The 15540-nt window shown below is 50.1% G+C and overlaps 1 protein-coding gene across 1 annotated transcript in view; it reads left to right on the top strand.

Annotated features, from left to right (window-relative positions):
* The first annotated feature begins 1334 nt into the window (after positions 1-1334).
* The window catches only part of LOC144732755 (amphoterin-induced protein 2-like), a 31910-nt gene continuing 17704 nt past the window's right edge, over positions 1335-15540 (top strand). The window contains exon 1 of the mRNA XM_078614331.1: positions 1335-3075. The gene's annotated coding sequence lies outside the window, so the exon portion shown is untranslated. The remainder of the gene's footprint in view (positions 3076-15540) is intronic.

Genomic DNA, 15540 nt, shown 5'->3' with positions numbered 1-15540 from the left:
TTTTATCCCGACGCCTGCTGCTGTATATTTGGAGTTTGCCGTGTCTTTCTCCCCGTTGTCGCGTGGATTTTTCTCCGGGTCCTCCGGTTTCCCTTCTCCACATTTAGAATCAACATCATCTCGCGTTTAGAGTATTCGGCTGCTACTAGAAATGTCCACACGATAAGCCACTTTGTTGGGCTATCACTTGTGGCCAGGTCGCTTCTGAAAAAGAGCTGTATCGCTTCGCCTTACTTGGTAAAATAAAAATAAATAGTTTAGTTTTAGTTTACTTCAGATCATTTTCGTATTTAAAAAAAATTGTATTCGCACAAGTGAAAACAAACAGTGCAAATAAAAAAACGAGGTCAAAAGGTGTGCAGGTGATCATGGAAACCCAAGAGGGCTTTATATTGAAAACCACACCGAAAACAAGGGCAATGTATGTACAATTGTTCAATCAATTAAGCAACGCATACTACTATTTACAATTAAACATGTTGAACATTGTGTTTGTCTAGATTTGAAGCTTTCGTGACTGCAATGATTCATATTCTTAGGTTTTTTCGGTAAAGTCACGTAGGTAAAACATTAAAATTAATGAAAGTAAAATAAAACAAAACAAAAAACAAAAAAATAAAATTCACGACGTTTCGGAGGCAACACAAGTCTCCGTCATCAGGTGGGACCGTCACAGCCGAATTAGCTGCATCAAGTGAAAGTTCACCGTCACAGCCGAATTAGCTGCATCAAGTGAAAGTTCACTTGATGCAGCTAATTCGGCTGTGACGGTCCCACCTGATGACGGAGACTTGTGTTGCCTCCGAAACGTCGTGAATTTTATTTTTTTGTTTTTTGTTTTGTTTTATTTGTGAAAGTTCACTTGATGCAGCTAATTCGGCTGTGACGGTCCCACCTGATGACGGAGACTTGTGTTGCCTCCGAAACGTCGTGAATTTTATTTTTTTTGTTTTGTTTTATTTTACTTTCATTAATTTTAATGTTTTACCTACGTGACTTTACCGAAAAAACCTAAGAACATTGTGTTTGTCATTTGAGTGATGCGGCTCTCTCACAAATGCGACTCATCACTTCTTCTAAACTATGTGCGTTCTCACCTGCTTCAACAAAATCAACTTCAAACTAACGAATTACTGATAACGATCTCCATCACTCACACCATCATCATCACCGCAATCCAGTGAGGTGAGGGGGGGGGTACAATGACATCCAGCTACGCCCACTTTCAGCAGTGGGCGGAGCTGGTGAGGAGGGAATTGACCAATGGGAAGCCGGAATGAGGCTCTTTAAATGCTGTGTGTTGGGGGGGGACATCTCTCACTGAGCCACACTGCGTACGTGGGCGATTCCTCGGAGCAGTCAGCCCAGGCAGGAGTCAGTCCGTGTGATGTGTTTCTAACCGAGTAGGAGGTTGTTGGTGGTTGTGGTGGTGTTGATGATGATGATGCTGCTGCTGCTGATGCTGCGTTCTCAGCCCGTAGATCGTACGGGGCGATGATGATGATGATGCAGAAGGCGTGGTGGGCCAGCCATCTCTATTCACTCATTTTCATTGTATGCGTTGTTGTTGTTGCTGCTGCTACTGCTGCTATTATTGCTGCTACTGAGAGTGGAGTTGACATCGTATGCAGCAGCAGCAGCAGTATACATTACGAGCGTTTGATGATTTAAGCAGGCAGGCCAAACAGGCGTTCTGGTCGCGTTTAGTCAAACAGTGGTTGGTTGGTGGTGGTGGTGCTGATGGTGGTGGTGGTGGTGGTTGTTGTTGTAACGATGACTTCGCTGTAATTGCTAACGCTGAGAGATGGTGACATAATTGCCCGCACGGCGGCATTCGTCCACGAGAAAATATATATATACGGCGTAGAAAAAAAAAACATCAGCTCTATATATGCAGCACTGTGGTACAGCAGCAACAAGAAAACACCACGGCCGTTAGCGAAAGCTTGCGTCGCTTAATGTTTTAGATTTTTATTTTCAATCACCAAAAGAGAGGAAGCAAGCAAGCAAGCAGGGGGAGGATGTCGTATTCGCCCGGCTGAGTGTTGTTGGTGGTGCTGCTGCTGCTCCGTGAACGAGCGCCCACCTCGTTCCGCCGAACTCCCAGCTCGGCTACACGGGAGATGCGTCCCAGCGTCATCACGACCACACCACCACCACCGGCTTGCCAGACGTGACCCGCGACGCGCCAACGCAGAGTGGAATTCATCGTCAACAGCAGCAGCAGCAGCAGCGCCGTCCGTTTGCCGCAGTGAGTGAGACGATCGCGCCCGGATGGTGCAATCGCTTCTTCCTCCGCGCTCACATCGTCCTGACTCTCGCCCTCTCTCATGTGCGCTCGCTTCTCTCAATTCTAGCGCACCTCCAATTCTCTGGCTGTTGCGGTGTTGCCGCTCTCTCCATCTCTCTCGCTCGCTCGCTCTCCACATCCATCCCGCGGCTCGGACTCTCACATTTCTCGCTCGCCGGCTCGTTCTACCGGCTCTTCTTCAACGCTCCGCTCACCACCAGCTCGCTCGCTCGCTCACTCTGTCTCTCTCTCTCTCGGCTGCTTGTTTATATTCTCGCTCGCCAGCGCTCCTCTCTGTAATTATCGCGATCCGGCTACCTCTCACTCTCTAGTTCTCTCGCTCTTACAATCTCGGCCAGGCTCTCGGTCTGTCTCTCTCGCCAGCTCTCTCTCGTTCTCTGCCCATCTCGTCTCGCTCGCTCATCATTCAAGTTCATATTTCTCGACTCGCACCACGCACGCACGATTCATCCCGGAGGAAGGCCGTTCCGGAAGAACCCATCATCATTCAATAGCGGTCACATTACTAACATCATTATTATTATTAAGCCATCGGCAGCAGAAGAAATTATCTCGGCGATCGCAACAGCAAAACCGAGGCCCCTGTTTGAGAGACGAGAGGAGAGGAAAGGAGTTCCCAACGAAGAAGTGCAATTGAAGAGGCGACGGCGACGACGGCGATGTGTGACTGCGCCCAGTGAAGGAGCGTCACGCGCGTGGGATGCTATTGCCATCGTCTCAAGATCTTCCTACAAGCCCGGCCCACCGTCTCGACAGCTAAAAAGGTACTCCGCTTTTTTTAAATCCTTTATATTAAGTTCACTTGCTTGCTTGCTTGCGCGCTTACGACCGTGCAAATCTTTCGGTCGTTTTTTAACCCACTTCCCGTGATCCAATCGAGCTGACATTTTGCACACAGACTCGTTGTGCGTGACAATTCATTTTCGTGAAAATTTTTTGTCCAAAATTTTACTTTTTAGGAATTTGTTTTTATATTTAATTACCAATTGCTTAATAGTGGCAGGCTATCATCTGACCCATAGGTGGCAGCCATCTCAAGCCAGAGGACGAGAAGACTCTAGCCGCCACGCATATAAAGGATTTTGAGTGAAAAACTTTGTTTTTACGGGTTAATTTTTTGTATTTGCACCCCGCTTTTGTCAATCCACTGCCCAATGAGCCTCCCGCCCCGCCACCAGCCTTGGTAACCGTGCCCGTAAGTGGCCTTGATTGGCCATACTTCACTACGCTGGTCTGTGCGAGTTGGTTAAGTTGGTGGTGGTGGGATCCACTAGGATTGGTCCAAGATATCCATCCACCGTATTGGGCCGAAAACCTCCCCACGCACTATGCTGGTTCAGGAAGTTGTCTCTGACCATACTTCACCACGCTGGTTACAGTGTGGGTTGGTGAAGGCTGGCAGGTTCCAGGAAGACGGAACCATTAGCCGTGTCTTTTAGCCAAAGTGCACCTAGCCTGGCACGAGCGCTCTGGTAACGTCACCGTCACTTCAAAAGTGACGTGGGGTGGGTCGCTACGCTGCTACTGCTGCTGTTGTTATCGCGCTGTGCGACTCTCTCGACACGTCTCGGAAGCTAAGCAGGTGCCGAGCCTGGCTAGAGCTCGGATGGACGAGTGCTGGTGTGGACAGCGGTTGTCGCAGACGGCGGCCGCAGCAAAAACCCATTGTTGCACTCTACTCCTATGCTCCCACGTCTTTCATCTATCCCGCATTGACCAGCGTGATGAAGTATGATCAAAGAAATACCACCTGACCACCGCGACCAGCACGGCGTGGGTAGGGGGGGGGCGACACTTATCCAGCAGTGGATTGAGCATAACGGGGGGCCTGTGTGCTTAGTGTGTGTGTGTGATCGCTCACAGCTCTTGCCCCAACAGTATGTTAAGGCTACACGGAGGGGGATCTTTGTCTTTGATGTACAACGTTGTGCGACCGGGGCCGGCTTCGAGCCGGTATAGCGCCTGGACGTGTACGGGTTTTTAATGTACTGTCGTGTACTGTCGCGAACAGGTTCTAGACTGCATGCTGCCGAGTGGTGCCGAGGACGCGCTGATTCGCTACGCAAGTACAATTGTAATGCGTGGAGCGGTGGCGCAGCGGTTAGCGCAACTGCGATGCCCTAAAAGGGCGGCGAGCCGAGTTCGATTTCCGTTCGCGGCAGGCGTCGGTGACAAATGATATCCGGACCAATTTCCTGGGCTCTCTTACCCCGCATTACGCGACCCGTATCGACCAGCGTGGTGAAGTATGGTCAAACAACCCCCGATTACTGACGCGGCACTGGGAGAAACCGTCATTTCGCAGTAGATTGAGTGAGTTAGGGATGTTAATTATGATTTTAGTCATTCACACAAATTACCATAGGCGTAGCTGATTAATGTTATCAGATATACGTTGTATATAACCATGTGTGAATTAGAACGTATATGAAAACTCTGTTGGTGATGGGGATCGATGCTTGGCACAAACTTGACCACGCTGGTCACTGTGGTCTTGTGAACGAGGTTCGAGGACTGGCTGAGGATGATGTTAGCCGTGGCCAGGAATCTAACTCGGGTCGTCGGGTTCATAGCGCAGTGCGCTAACCACTGCGCCATGGCTCCACGCGGTGTGCAATTGCATTCGTTGCCGCAGTGATGAAATAATTAATTCATGATAAATACGGAATATTTTGTCAATCAAAACAGAATTCGTTTTAAAAATACCGTTATTGTATTGACCACGAAGAGAGCTGTTCGCTATCGGGACCAAGCAAACACAATGATGTCATCTGCAGCATGCATATGCACTGTTTCCACTGCACACAGAGCCGAGCTGCCATCCGCGAACGAGATCACATTGCCCCCAGTGCCCCGATCAGTCCCCATCAAATCCCGGATCAATTCCAAGATCTCACTCGCCGTTTACCAAGACTCGTCCTACATCCCCCCTCTCATCTCGCTATCCTACCCCTCGCCTCTCATCCCCTCCACGCACTCTCCTACCTCTCCCCTCTCATCTCACTCTACTCCCCTCCACGCACTCTCCTGCCTCTCCCCTCTCACCTCACTCTACTCCCCTCCACACACTCACCTACCTCTCCCCTCTCATCTCACTCTACTCCACTCAACGCACTATCCTACCTCTCCCCTCTCATCTCACTCTACTCCACTCAACGCACTCTCCTACCTCTCCCCTCTGATCTCACTCTCCTCCCCTCCACGCACTCTCCTACCTCTCCCCTCTCATCTCACTCTACTCCCCTCCACGCACTCTCCTACCTCTCCCCTCTCATCTCACTCTACTCCCCTCCACACACTCTCCTACCTCTCCCCTCTCATCTCACTCTACTCCACTCAACGCACTCTCCTACCTCTCCCCTCTCATCTCACTCTACTCCACTCAACGCACTATCCTACCTCTCCCCTCTCATCTCACTCTACTCCACTCAACGCACTATCCTACCTCTCCCCTCTCATCTCACTCTACTCCACTCAACGCACTCTCCTACCTCTCCCCTCTGATCTCACTCTCCTCCCCTCCACGCACTCTCCTACCTCTCCCCTCTCATCTCACTCTACTCCCCTCCACGCACTCTCCTACCTCTCCCCTCTCATCTCACTCTACTCCCCTCCACACACTCTCCTACCTCTCCCCTCTCATCTCACTCTACTCCACTCAACGCACTCTCCTACCTCTCCCCTCTCATCTCACTCTCCTCCCCTCCACGCACTCTCCTACCTCTCCCCTCTCATCTCAATCTACTCCACTCCACGCACTCTCCTACCTCTTTCCTCTCATCTCACTCTACTCCCATCCACGCACTCTCCTACCTCTCCCCTCTCATCTCAATCTACTCCACTCCACGCACTCTCCTACCTCTCCCCTCTCATCTCAATCTCCTCCCCTCCACGCACTCTCCTACCTCTCATCTAACTCTACTCCCCTCCACGCACTCTCCTACCTCTCCCCTCTCATCTCAATCTACTCCCCTCCACCCACTCTCCTACCTCTCCCCTCTCATCTCACTCTACTCCCCTCCACGCACTCTCCTACCTCTCATCTAACTCTACTCCCCTCCACGCACTCTCCTACCTCTCCCCTCTCATCTCAATCTACTCCCCTCCACCCACTCTCCTACCTCTCCCCTCTCATCTCACTCTACTCCCATCCACGCACTATCTTACCTCTCCCCTATCATACCATTCTACTCCCCTCCACGCCAATCTCCTACCTCTCTCATCTCATCTCACTCTACTCCCATCCACACACTCTCCTGCCTTTCTACTATCATCTCACTCTACTCCCCTCGACGCACTCTCCTGCCTCTCCCCTCTCATCTCACTCTACTCCACTCCACTCACTCTCCTACCTCTCCCCTCTCACCTCACTCTACTCCCCTCCACACACTCTCCTACCTCTCCCCTCTCACCTCACTCTACTGCACTCAACGAACTCTCCTACCTCTCCCCTCTCATCTCAATCTATTCCCCTCCACGCACTCTCCTACCTCTCATTTTACTGTACTCCCCTCCACGCACTCTCCTGCCTTTCCACTATCATCCCATTCTACTCCCCTCCACGCTCTCTCCTACCTCTCATTTCACTCTACTCCCCTCCACGCACTCTCCTACTTCTCCCCTCTCATCTCACTCTACTCCCCTCCACGCACTCTCCTACCTCTCCCTCTCATCTCACTCTGCTCCACTCAACGCTTTCTCCTACTTCTTCCCTCTCATCTCAATCCACTCCCCTCCACACACTCTCCTACCTCTCCCCTCTCATCTCACCTCTCATCTCACTCTACTCCACTCCACGCACTCTCCTACTTCTCCCCTCTCATCTCAATCTAGTCCCATCCACGCACTCTCCCCTCCAGCGATAGAGGCTTTCTGTCGAACCCCCTGTCAACCTAATCTAGATTTGAAGTTTTCGTGACTGTCAACTTTTACTCTGTGGGAGGTCCCTCCTTCTCTGCCGACCTCATTCTTGAACTCCCCCCCCTCCTGCCCTCCGTGCTGTTGATTCCCTGCCCCTGAACGCGTTTAGGCTGATAACCGTAGACTCTTCCTCTGCTTAAATCACACTGAATTTGCCCTAATGTCAAATTTAGCGAGCCGAGTAGTTTAGCGTCTGGATGGTGCTTGTAGTATGGCTGACTATCGGAGTTGCATGGGTGGGCAACAGAAGTCATTGGCGCAAACTTCATTGCTGTATTGTACTTCTATGCTCCCCGCCTTCATAAAACCACGCTGACCAGCGTGGTGAAGTATGGTCAAATGGCCTCCAAGATCTGCGCTGCATTGTGAGGCCCTCTTCCAGCCGTGGACTGTGCGTGCTATTGCCAGTTTACGCCGTCACATATTGGGACTTGCAAGTTCATGATCTCTGAGTATCTCCTATGATGCAGTTGTTTAAAAAAATTGTAATATTAGACATCAAAGCCGTAATTATAATATATATTGGGGCGGACACATCCCCCCCAATATTCAAATATGCTTAAATGCCCCCCCCCCCCAATATATTGCGATAAAAATAATAATTGCTGTGTAAATAAAAACAACAATTTGCTAAACCTTGGCCACAATATCTAGACTTGTCTTCATATAAATCAATGCATAGATTTCTGTTTATATGATTGTGGTTATGGTTGTACTTTACGAATCCCTAATCTCTGCCATTACATACAATGAATCAAGAAATGTTTAAAAAAAGTAAAAACAGAGCAATGTAATACAATACACTATTCGACATTATTGTAAAAAATTAATAAAAAGTCCATCCCATGTGTTAGTGATTGTTTTTTTATATTTTGGGCAGGAAATTAGTTTTCAAATTGAGATATTTTTTCTGGGTTGGACCCCCAGAGACACCCTGGAAGATTTGGTCCCCCCCAATGTTGACTCCATGGCTACAGCCTTGGTTGACATGTTACCAGTTCCCAGAACTCGTCCCTTCAAATTGACATTCTCCCCCCCCCATTCCCCTAGTTCTGGCCATTGACCTTGCAGGTTCTATTTGTGTCCTGCTTTTGGTACGTGGTGCGCATTGCAGGATCTCGCGGACGTAGTGCCCCTTACGAATGTGCACGGTGCATTATTATGGGGTATACTGGACGTGGTGTGTGCCGGTGCGCGGAAATTGATTCCGGGTCACGGACCCAAACAGAGCCGGCTGACATTAGGCCCCGGCAAATAGGGGCCCGTTGCTGTTGCTCGTGAAGGTGCCGAGTTTATGATTTTTTTTTAAAGAAAAAAATAAAAGTTTGTCGGCCTCGCTGTCTCAAAAAGCCTAGAATTTTTTTTTTTTTTAAACGGACATTGCGCAGCCTTACAGAGTGCCGGACGACTCCGCTGCGTAGATGGGTGGGTTGCTTCATCGCGCGATCGCTGAGGGATGGGGGGAGGCCTCAGTCCAGCAGTGGATAGACCATGGATAATCGTGGCAATTCTGACTACAACTTGCAGAAACCACTACGTGGGCACAGCACGCGTGTACCACGTGGTGGAGCGAGCGGGTACCGGGGTGGTGAGCTCGGCGACCAGAGTCGGATTCCCGCTCGCGACCCAAAAACAGTTGGCGAATATTTGAACAGGTCCTGGGCCTCCACCGAGGTCGTCTCAGCCTCAAATGATGAGGACCTGGTGTGGTGTCGTGAACATCAGCCACTGGGAAGACGAGGGCGGTATGGCGTGGTACGGGCCACCCACCCCCTCGTGTGCCGTTCGGGCCTTCATCGGCGCTACTCCGATCACGGCACTTTTCTCCAACAGCAATCTGTGGATGGCTCCATCTCTGTCTTTGTTATACACCACAGGTCACATAAAAACAAAACTCCCCCCCCCCCCCCCCATTGCTTCCTATCATCTATTTTATATTCATCTCATCGTCACCGTTACATTCGCTGACTCGTTGTTGGACCGTTCTTAATTCTCTAATTAAGGCGCTCTATAAATTACGTTCAGATACGAATTGGAAACCGCCGAAATTATGCCGCCTCAGGCGGTAACCCACTGACCCAGGGCTTAGGTCAGTGACCTGTGTTTATATAATAACATAAAAAAGTTCACAACATGCCTCCTTCCCATATTTGTGTCTCCACATAAGCAAACAATATAAATACACAATGTACACATCCCATTGGTCACACGGCCTCCTGTGTGAGTGCATCATCTCGGTCGCAATTGGTTCACTGCCAGACGGACCCTTCACCGTTTTCGACATTCAATGAACTCATCGGCCGAGTCGGGCTCTGCCTCATACCGGTGCTGGCACAGGCGCAGCTGTGCAATTTCTTGCTCACGCCACCGCTGGCGGAAGGGCGCCTGTGCTCGAGCTCGCTCGGGGTGTTTTGCCCTCCTTGGAGGTCTTGAAAGAGGAGTTACCCACCTCGCTTTGCCTTGCCACACACGATGCTGCCGCTCGACTAAACCGCGTGCTGCACTCGCTTATACTGCCGGGTGGACAGAGGCGAGGCTGGGGATTTAAGAAAGTAAATAAGTATAACCCGTAAAAACAAAGTTTTTCACTATAAATCCTTTATATGCGTGGCGGCTAGAGTCCTCTCGTCCTCTGGCTTGAGATGGCTGCCACCTATGGGTCAGATGATTGCATTGCACCATTAAGCAATTGGTAATTAAATATAATATTTTTGTCCTAAAAAGTGTAAAATTTTTGAAAAAAAATTTCACGAACATTAATTGTCACGCACAACGAGTCTGTGTGGAAAATGTCAGCTCGATTGGATCACGGGAAGTGGGTTAAAAAACGACCGAAAGATTTGCACGGTCCTAAGCAAGCAAGCAAACTTAATTTAAAGGATTTAAAAAGCAAAACACCTGCCCGTAGTCTCAACTGCCGGAAACATCTTAATACAAAGGGAACTTGCAGAGCTTTGGCAGTTGCTGATGCCGGCTCTACACGTGGCTGCTGCTGCCTTTCCCCTGCTCGTCTGCGGTTCCTCCTCGCGCCTCAGAGTCCTGAGTCTGCTCTCACTCCCTCCCTCTCCGACAGCGAGCGAACACCTGAGTGTCGGTGCGACATTGCAAGTTGAAATGATTCGCGGAGGCGTTGGACGATGGCAGAGTCTGTGTCCGTGCGGAAGCTTCGAGTGCTTGGCGGTTTGCCCCCCCCACACACACCTCCTACCCCCCCTCACCTCCTGCCCCCCTCCTACCCCCGTGAAGCGAAGTTTTCGCTCACTGAATCGGTCGTAGGAGGGTCTGCGTGTGCGCAGGAGGCCATTCCCAATCAAGGGCCTCGTCGAAACTCAACGCTGAGATTGAAACTGTTGAAAATTGTGAACTTTTTATTTTACTGGGTAAGTCCCACTGAGCTATGCAGCTTTTTTTTTTTAGAAGCGACCTGCCCATTACAAATGATAGCCGGACGAACATCGCTCATCATCACGTGGGCATTTATAGCAGCCCACTAACTGTAAACGCAGCTCCTTGATTCTAAATATGGGGGGGGGGGGGGGTGGAAATTGCAGGATTCTGATAAATATCCACGGGGATAATAACATGTAGACTTCAAAAATACAGCAGCAGGCGTCAGGGTCAGGATCGAACCCACGACCTGCTGCATACCAGGCGAGGTAGTTAACATCTCCTAGCCACCGCGACGCCCTCTCGTGTGGCGAATAAATCAAAGAGCCCGAATAAAACAAATGCGTACGCAAGGAGACCCCCGCACTCCCCCGCTGAACAAACAAAAACGTTACAAGGCGCCCTTCTCCCTCTAACCCAGATTAAATATACGCTGCCAAGCTTGGTGGTGCTCATTAAGACGCTGTCTTTCCGATAGACCTGTTCTTCATCCGAGGACGGCTGCTTGCGTTGTGGCCGAAACGTCGTGATAATTATATTTTATTATGTTTTATTTTTATTATTTTATTACTTCCCTTCTACGTGACTTTACTGAAAGAACCAAGAAGACGTGACACACCAATTTAGGTGCTGTCGGAAACCAACTTTCTGTCCTGCATTAAAGCTGCGTTACTCATATCGGCAGGTACAATGGGGGGAGTGGGGGGCATGTGGGGTTAGGGGCACTGGGTTGGTTTTGTAAAGACCGCATTAGATTAAGAAAATTGGGGCATTTCCCCCCCCCCCCATCTCTTTAAACATTTTATGGGGTTTTTTTTCTTTTTCCGGCAGCAAAAAAAAAACTTCAGGACAAAGTCCATCACGGGTGACAGAGAGAGCACTCAGGAGCCGAGTTACTGTCCGTTCACCGGCTCCATCGGGACACCGCGTGTAATGAAGCGAGCACATTGATATCAGCAGCGTACGTTGGTGACTGAACATCTAAGACACAAAGAATTGCAAGCACAAGGCTGAGATCCATTTTGTTTTGCTCTCGCAACAGCCACGATCTATTCATTGGTCTGGCTGCTCCGTGTCTCTCTGCTACTGCTGCTATCATTATTTGCTACACCCACACTCTCAATTCATCTTGTCTCCTGCGTGTCTCTCTGCTACTGCTGCTATCACTCTTTGCTACACCCACACTCTCTCCATTAGTCTGTCCCCTGCGTGTCTCTCTGCTACTGCTGCTATCACTCTTTGCTACACCCACACTCTCTCCATTAGTCTGTCTCCTGCGTGTCTCTCTGCTACTGCTGCTATCACTCTTTGCTACACCCACACTCTCTCCATTAGTCTGTCTCATGCGTGTCTCTCTGCTACTGCTGCTATCACTCTTTTCTACACCCACACTCTCTCCATTCATCTTGTCTCCTGCGTGTCTCTGCTACTGCTGCTATCATTATTTGCTACAGCCACTCTCTCTCCATTAGTCCTCATCTCTCTGCTACTGCTACTATTAGTCGTTGCTCAGGGCACTCTCTTCATCGCTCCGTCTCGTTACTCTGTGGAATAAATTGACCTTGCCATTGCTCACCGTGCCAGTACAGATGACCTCCTCATTATAATCTCCCGGCAATCAAACCGAGGGCATCGTAGATTGGACCCTCTCTAAAGCATAAAAAAACACAAAGACAAAGATCCCCCACGTAGCCTCAACAGACTGCAGGGGCAAGTACTGTTAGCGAGCAGCACCCAATGAAAGCCGGAGTGGCACACGAGGGGGTGGGTGGCCAGCATCACGCCCGGCCGCCTTTGTCTCCCCAGTGGCGATGTTTACACACCGCAACAGGTACTCATTTGAGGCTGAGTCGGCCTAGGGGAAGGCCCAGGACCGGTTCAGATAATCGCCGCTGGTTTTGGTGGTGAGCGTGAATCGAACTCTGTGGCACAGTGCGCTAACCACCGTGCAATGGCTCCACACACACACAGAGGATGGCACAAAAGTCAGGACACAAGGTTATTTCATCCACATTTTTAACTATTAAATCTCTAATTTAATATTTTATCTATTGGAATTATTAACATGGAATTTCGTTGTACTGGTGACAATGACAATAAACGATCTATCTATCTATCCTTCCTGTGGGGTTTCGCTCGGCGTGTTGGATTCGTAGCGCAGCGTGCTAACCACCGCACTACCGCTCCCCACACACAACAACAACAACCGCCATTTCGACACTAAGTGGTGGTGACATCACCAGGGCGCTTGTGCCAGGCTAGGTGCACTTTAAGGCCACGTGAAATGTTGAATGCCCGCTGGCAGGAGACTACGGCACAGACCCAGGTGCTATGGATTGACTGACAGATTAATGGCAGATGACTGGCAGATGCACCACCTGTAGCCCCTACTGCCACAAAGACACAAAACAAGCCAAAGATCCCCCGTATAGCCTGTAAAAGACTGTTGGGGCAAGTGCTGTTAGCGAGCACCTATGAAGGCCGACACGGCACACGAGGGAGTGGTTGTCTAGCACCACGCCCGACCGACTTTGTCTCTCGAGTGGCGATGTTTACACATCGTACCAGGTACGCATTTGAGGCCGAGTCTACCTAAGCGAGGCCCAGCACCGGTTCAATAATCGTCATCGGTGTTGGCCGTGAGCGGTAATTGAATTCGGGTGGCCAGGTTCGTAATGCAGCGCGCTAACCACTACGCCACCCACAAAGATACACACGCGCACAGACTCACACGTGCACACACACACGCACGCCTCACCCCCCCCCCCCCCTCTGTTGGTAGCGATGGTGCCGGGATCGTGGGGGGTGACGGGGGGGGGGGGCACTGAGGAGCGGCCAGGTGGTCAGGACGGGGCGACAGTGACACGCGGGGGGGCCCCGCGGGCACATTCAAAGGGGCAACGTGGCCACCATCACCATCATCATCGCTACCGTTGGCGCGTGGCGAACTGCGCCTGGAATTGGCTTGGAAAGGCCCCTTAATTGACAGCGTTCAGGGGCAGTAGCCCAGACAAGAGGTTTTTTGGGAAGGGAGAATTTTCTAAATTCTAGATTTTGCGGATAATTTACTGGGGGATGTTGGAGGTGCTAGGAGGCGCAAGTCGTTGGCGCGCGCATTGCATTGCGAGCTCGGTCGTTTGAGTCCGTTTGAACATTCGTGAAAATAAATTAAATCACCTTGTGGTGATTTGTTAAAAATGATTATAACCCCCGTGTCCTGACTTTCGGACCACCCTGTGTAGAGATAGATCCAAAACATGGAACTTTGAGAGAGACAAAATGGAATGACAGATGGAGAGAGTGCTTCACTCGCTTGCTCGGAACCACACTTAGAGTCGGTGACGCACTCCGTCATAAAAAGCATTGGGCATATTAAATTATGCATTTTCCGATTTTACTCCCGCGGGCATTCAATCGTTTAGAAAGCGCCCCTTAGAACAGCAATGCAGTTTGGGTATTTTTATGATATGACTATTTAGATTTTTATTTTTATTCGATTTATTTCAGCAGGAAGGGCCCACTGAGCTCTTAAGTGAGCTTCTATTTCGTGGGCGGCCTGCGACGGTGCAGTTATCACTGCGGCGCGGTACAGATATCCGTTACAATCACGGTGACATAGCTCGCGATACAAGCAGCGACCATCGGTTGTTTCATCGTCATCATTGTTACGATGGTTTACCCGGGATGGCCTCACCAAGTCTCATGGCTCTCTTATTCAAGTTTTCACAGTAGGTGGTGGTCGTGGGGGTCGGGTGGTGATTGCTGTGTATGTTCCAATTGAGTCATCTGCTGAGCCACATTTCACACCTGCCATAATGGGACCATTACGTCGGCATAAATCGACGGCCTCGCTCTTGCGACTTTCAAATGTGCACCGGCGGCATGTTTCACAACGAGCACACCCGCAGTATTAATCGGGACGGCCGCTGGGTTCGAACCGTGAAGCCCTGCAACGGGTAATGGACGCAGCGCCGCCGCGAGCGTTGGGCAGCGTCGTGCCCTCCCGCATGCGGTTAACCGGGTACCCTTAAGGGGCCGTCCATAAATGACGTCACGGGGGGGGGCAGACATTTATGACGATGTGTGACGAGGGGGTGGGGGGTTTGAGAAATGTGACGTCACATCAAAATGCGCAACTTTAAATAAATATAGACAACACGTTCTACTTAGTTAACTAGCCTTTTTAATAAATGTTTTCTCCTACAACACCAGAGTGCCGCGCCACATTAAATACGCACTACAATGACAATAGTTTAAAGCGATTTGAAGCATGTTTTAATTTTGGGGGGTGGGGGGGGGGGAGAGCTTTGTGACGTCATATTTGAGGGGGGGTGGGGGTTTGACTTTTTGTGACGCCGTGTGACGAAAGGGGGGGGGGTCAAGAATCGTCCCAAATCGCGTGACGTCATTTATGGACGGCCACTAAGTGTGGCGAGATTTATGGTATCAGCTCGGTCATCCACATCGGTTATGGGACATACGTTCAAGTTCAAGTATTAGGTATAGCCCTGTGAGCCATTCGGCTCTTGAATCGGGTGCAACCGCAACAAACAAAAAACAAAAACATGAACAAAAAAACATCTTAAAGTGAATATGTGACTAAGTGCAAACAGAAAATCCAAGAAAAGACAGCAAAACACCGTACGTGACTCTCTCTCTCCCGCGGTGGGTGCTTTCACGACCATTGTCATCCATAAGAGGTTATTTTTTTGGGTCAGATCGCTTAAAAATAAACGTGTCGCTAAACCCACCACCACCCGTAGCAGCCAATAAGTAAGATTTTGTGACGTCAACAAAACCGTGCCTATTCGTTACCAGTGCAGCAAACCCACAACATCGACAATTCGAGTCCGACGTTTCGCCGCTAATTGCAGCCAGCCTGGTCAGGCGACAGCCAGAGTTGCTCTCTGCCGTGCAGGCGA

Source organism: Lampetra planeri, chromosome 44, assembly GCF_965212315.1.
Source record: "Lampetra planeri chromosome 44, kcLamPlan1.2.h2, whole genome shotgun sequence".
In the NCBI taxonomy this organism is placed as follows: domain Eukaryota; kingdom Metazoa; phylum Chordata; class Hyperoartia; order Petromyzontiformes; family Petromyzontidae; genus Lampetra; species Lampetra planeri.
The sequence above is the reverse complement of the archived record's forward strand: the minus strand, read 5'-3'. Positions and strand labels throughout refer to the sequence as shown.